The 5,782-nt window shown below is 46.8% G+C and overlaps 1 long non-coding RNA gene across 1 annotated transcript; it reads right to left on the bottom strand.

The window, feature by feature from the left end:
• Nucleotides 1-340: 340 nt before the first annotated feature.
• LOC138844076 (uncharacterized) lies at nucleotides 341-5,424 on the bottom strand. Its single transcript, XR_011379479.1, has 3 exons — nucleotides 5,239-5,424; nucleotides 1,202-1,459; nucleotides 341-752 (listed from the first exon to the last, which is right to left on the bottom strand). It is a non-coding gene; the product is annotated as an uncharacterized lncRNA (long non-coding RNA).
• Nucleotides 5,425-5,782: the final 358 nt, after the last annotated feature.

Here is a 5,782-nt window from a genome sequence, read left to right as displayed (position 1 = left end):
GCTGTCTCCTGCAGCGCTGGGACCATTCAAAGTCAGGGTTGCAGCACCCAGTTGGCGCTCAGGAGCAATGTATTGAACAAATGGATGTGGTCAGATTTGGTGTAGCTGATCAAATGTAGATTGTGCGATGGTTTTGGCTATTAAACCTAAACACATGATTGAACGGCCTACAAACTACTGACTAGAAGCCACAGCTCTGGATCGTCAAGTCGTAAGGCTACCCTGAATTCCACAGAGCAAATCATTGCTTGTGTTGAAGCACAGCACCGCGGACAAGAGCCCAGTGCCCAACCTGGCCATCTCCATCTTATGTGAGGCTTTTCCAGGTCTGGCCTGACACTTTTTTTTAATATAAAAGATTTATTTATTTACTTGAAAGGTGGAGTTACAGAGAGGTAGAGGCAGACAGAGAGAAAAAGAGAGAGAGATTGAGAGAAGTCTTGTATCTTCTGGTCACTCCCCAAATGTCTACAACAGCCGGAGCTGAGCCAATCCGAAACCAGGAGCCAGGAGCTTCTTCTGGGTCCCCCACCCGAGTGCGGCAGCCCAAGGATTTGGGCCATCTTCCACTGCTTTCCCAGGCCATAGAAGAGAGTGGATCAGAGGTGGAGCAGCTGGGACTCGAACCAGCACCCATATGGGATGCTGGTGCTGCAGGTGGCAGCCTTACCCACTATGCCACAGTGCCGGCCCCTGGCCTGACACATTCTGTATGGCAGCAATTTCTGGCTTGGTAGGCAGTAGTCTTCATTCTGAAATAAATAACATTTTTGGTTGACGATTTGGTTGAGAATTTTCAGGTATTTGGTGAACACCCAGAAAGTAGGAAATTGCTATGCTGTGAGGATGGAAAGACAATCATGTCTTACTCCTCTAGTAACATCACTTACTCTCCCATTCTCTTCTCCAGAAAGTACCTTGTGGGTTACCCAGCCATATTTTGAGGTTTACCAGCTAGGTGCACACGCGCATGCACACACACAAATAAATGTACACACATCTCCTTTCTTTCTTCTGGAGAAAAACAAATAATGTAAGTGTGGCGGTACAAGTGTGGTAAAAACAAGCTAGCCCTAAACTTAGCAGTTTAAAGCAACACATGTTCATTATTGGACACAGGCTCTGGGGTTCAGGAATCCAGGAGCAGTTTTGGCCCAACATCCGTCTGATTGAGACCCGACTGGATGGGGCACACACTTGCCTGGTGGTTGAGACGCTGGCAAGGATGCCCACATCCCACATGGGAGGACCTACATCGGAGTCCCAGCTCTGCTCTGGATTCCAGTTTCCCGCTTGATGTGCGCCCTGGGAGGCCGAGGATCAAGCACTTGAGTTCTTGCCACTGGCATGGCAGAGATATGGATGGAGTTCCCAGGTCCTGGCTTCAGTCGCTACCAGCCCTAGCTGTTGTAGGTATTCGGGGAGTGAATCAGTGAATAAGAGCTCTCTGTCTCTGCCTCTGAAATAAAAAAAAAAAAATAGGAAGTCAACTGGGGCTGGAGGGTTTGATTTCCAATTCACTCACGCACTGCTGGCTGCGCTGGTTCTGGGCTGGCTCTTAGCTGGAGGTTTTAGTTCCCTCCTCCATGGGTCTGTGTAAGGGGCTCGTTCATGGTTGCTTATTTCTCCAGGGTGGGCTGGGGGCGGAGAGAGGAGCCGCTAGAGCAGCTTTGGTTAAGTTAATTTTGGAGGGGCAAGCTGTCGCTTATCCACAGCCCATTGGTCGCACAGGCTGCGACATGGGACGGGAGGGAAAGTACTGGAAGGTATGAGAACATGAGGACCGTGGGGGGCTCTCTTGGAGGCTGGCGTCATGGGGAATTTTTCAGTGTTCTCTACTAGTCTTCTGTCATTCCTCCCATGAAAGAGTAGAACACTACTTCTCCTCTCTTTGGAGAAGAGCGGGACTTGGTGATTTTCATGTAGCAGATAGAACAGGGTGGACGGGACAGGGTGTGACTTCACGTGGACAAGATCATCAACAGCTTGGTGACACCTGTCTCTCCTGCATCCCTCTGTCCGGGTTGTGAGGCCACTCAAGCAATGCTACAGAGAGGTTCATAGGAGAGTGGCTGAGGCTTCCTGCCAGCAGCCAGCACCCGTGGGCCAGTCATGTGACTCCGCCATTGTCAAAATAACTGCTGCAGCTCAGACAGCCTACAGGTGATGACGGCCTTGGCCCCACCCGGGACTGGGACCTCACGGGAGACCTTAAGGAGGAACCAACTAGGCTGAGCCCACACTCTTGCCTCAGGGAAAGTGCAATAGCCAATGTTTACTGTTGCAGGAAGTCACTAAATTTTGGGAGTGATTTGTTGTACAGTGATACAGAATACAACACGCTTACTGCATGTCCACGATCTTAGTTGCGGATAACAAAATCTGCCTGGTTAGCTGAAGCAGAAAAGGACCATACCAAAGGAACCAGACACTTCACTGAGCTCTCAGCAGGACAAAAGTAATAAGAGACAAAGGCTGACACCTCCATGGAGACACCTCATGGAGACTCTTCACATGGGCAGGGACCCTGAGGACTCTCGCGACTGTCAGGACGTCTGCAATTTTGCCTCTGAAAGTAGATGTTTCCACTACCACCCGTCTTGACAGATGGCTTGGACATGACACTTCCAAACCCAGTCCTTAGGGAAGGATCAGATCTATGGCTATACCCTAGTATGATAGCTCATCTATGGGTCGACTTGCCCAGATATTTGGTCAACCATGATTTCGCATGTTTCTGTGTGGGTATGTTTGGATGAGGTTGGCATTTCAATCTGTCAGTAAAGCAGGTTGCCCTTCCTCAAGTGGGTGGCCGCAGCCAATCAGAAGGCCTGTTGCATAGAAACAAAGATCGATCTCCAAGCAGGAGTGAATTCTGCCAGCAAAGCGCCTTTGGCTTTGAACAGCAACATTGGTTCTATCTTGATCTTCATAATTGCATGAGCCAATTCCCTAAAATAAATACATCTCTTTCTTAGAGAAAGAAGATATATATATACATATATATATAAGTGCATATAAATATGAGTATACTTCAAATGGCTTGTGGAAAACTAAAAGGCAATTTTTAAAAGATTTGTTTATTTATTTGAAAGGCAGAGTTATAGAAAGGCAGAGAGAGAGAGAGAGAGAGAGAGAGAGAGAGGTCTTCCACCTGCTGGTTCACTCCCCAAATGACTACAAGGGCTGGAGCAGGGCCTATGTGAAGCCAGCAGCCAGGAGCTTGTTCTCCCACGTGGGTGCAGGGGCCCAAGGACTTGGGCCATCTTCTACTGCTTTCCCAGGCCATAGCAGAGAGCTTGATTGGAAGTGGAGCAGCTGGGTCTCGAATGGGTGCCCAAATGGGATGCCAGCACTGCAGGCAGCGGCTTTACACATTAAGCCACAGCACCAGCCCCAAGATAATCTTATTAAAATTAAAAGGCAACTTAATTTCAGTGTAAAAAATTTTGAAATCCGTGCATAAAATGGGTCCTCAAAACGTTCATGAAGGGGTCAGTGCTGTGGCTTAGCAGGTAAAGCTGCTGTCTGCAGTGCCAGTATCCCCATATGGACACCAGTTTCAGATCCGGCTGTTCCACTTCTGATCCAGCTCTCTGCTATGGCCTGGGAAAGCAGTAGAAGATGACCCAAGTCCTTGGGCCCCTGCACTCACATGGGAGACCAAGATCCTGGCTCTTGGCTTTGGACTGGCCCAGCTCCAGCAGTTGCAGCCAATTAGGAAGCAAACCATCAGATGGAAGACCTTTCTCTCTCTGCCTCTGCCTCTCTGTAACTCTGTCTTTCAAATAAATAAATAAATAAATCTGAAAAAAAAAACCCACTCATGAAAGGTGCAGATTATGAAAAAAACTGCATAGCTTCAAAAAAAATTTTTACACCAAAATAAGACTTCCCATTTTTCCACAAACTTTTTGAATTGTCCTCACATTCACACACACACACACACACACACACACACAAATGTTATTGGTTCTGTTTTTCTGGAGAAATCTGATCAATACATTTAGTTATTGGCAGGTTCCAAAAGTGTGTTTCTGGCTTATGCATGTTCAGAGTCATAAAATAAGTAATTCTACAAACATAGGGACAGTCTCCCAGTTGCCAAGTAGCCCAACAGCTATATACAAGCGTGCATACATACATACATATATATACATACACGACATACATACATATAGTAGATAAATATATAGAGAGAGATAGATCTACTATATTCACTATTTAAATAGTCAAACATCACAGCAATCTTTCGTATCAAATTAAACCTGTCCCTCAATACCACCGTTCTTTCCAGTCCACAGAGAAAAGCACATGGAATCGTTTGATGTTTGTCCCTCAAGCCACTTTCCCCCCAAGTTGCAGACTTTAAATATGTGTTTGGGACATGCGCCTGGTGAGAATGCAGGGGTTCCATTAGATTCAAAGCTTGCACTGCAGGCACTGTGGTCGTTCTTCTGCATATATCTCTTCCTTTAATTATGTGCATTGGCAAATAATGAATGACACATCCCTCCAGAGATTTTCTAATTTTATCTCTTGATCCGAATTAAAGTCTGACCATAATTCCTTCTCTAGAGAGCGGTATTGTGTGCCTGCGAGTGAAGTTATGAGCATCGCTGTCCCAGGATGGGGGTGGAGGTGGGAGGGGGCCTTCCTGGCTGAGAAAACTCCATGAAATCTCATTCATTCAGATTCCTTCAAATTGGAATTTGGAATTATTCATCCTTCCCCGGGTTGAAGTTTGCTTTTTTGTTTTCTCTGGACAAAATGATTAAATAAAAAAATTTTTTTTAAAAAGCTAAATTGCAAGAAGACTATTTCAGTGGCTACAGCTGGAGAAGGTGTTAGCGTCTAATTTATCGAGGTCCAGATGGAACCTGCTACATGGAAGTCATTAGTTTTTTTCTGTAGGTTGAGAGCAGCAAAAATGAAGAGGGATTCATTCATAGAAGTTTGAAGCTTTTTTTTTTTTTTTTTTTTTTTTACAAGATCCCCATAAACTTTTGTTCCTTGCTTTAAACAACAGTGAAGCTGCAAGGCACGAGCGGCGTTTGACTTTAAGCAACAGTGTTCCTCCCGGAGCAATCAATGATCTCATACTTGTGGGACCATCCAAGAGAAAGGAGATCCCGAAACGATCGCCAAAATTGTCCTCCGAAAAGAAAAGCTCCCAAATAACGCGAGCAAAGCACAGGCACAAGGAGAGTTTAGTTATGGGGTCAAAGGATTCTTTACCATGAAAACAGAAGTCTAGAATATGGAGAGTCAGTCTTCCGAACGTTGAGATAGACGCATCCGCTTGGCATGCTGGAGAAGCAAGATGACACGCGGGAGTCACGCGCTCCCAGCACGGAAAGCTCCTGTCCCGTGACCGTGACTGTGGCCCGCTGCTGTTGCTGGGCAAACAGCTTCCACGTAAGCACATTGTTCCCCTCCGCCCTTGGGATAACTGGGACGGACTTGGGACCACCCCAGTGCCAGGAAAAACATTCTGGCTTTGTTTGGTGCTATGCCAGCGAGCCCTACAAACACTGTCGCCTTCCAGCTTTTTTGGTGTGAGCGTGGGAGGTAGCCTTGCAGTGAGCAGAGCCAGGGGCCCTCTCCTTGGTACCATCGTCTCGGAAGCGGGAAGGAACTGAGTGGCAATCCTCAGACCCCCGATTGTGCAAGCTGCCCGGATGTCTGCTCCCATGCCACAGGCCTCCACGTCGCATCTTCCAGATTTAGAATGGTTCTAATACTAGAAATGATCCACGCTTGATTTCACTCGTATGGGGAA

This window comes from Oryctolagus cuniculus, chromosome 10 (assembly GCF_964237555.1).
Source record: "Oryctolagus cuniculus chromosome 10, mOryCun1.1, whole genome shotgun sequence".
In the NCBI taxonomy this organism is placed as follows: domain Eukaryota; kingdom Metazoa; phylum Chordata; class Mammalia; order Lagomorpha; family Leporidae; genus Oryctolagus; species Oryctolagus cuniculus.
The sequence above is the reverse complement of the archived record's forward strand: the minus strand, read 5'-3'. Positions and strand labels throughout refer to the sequence as shown.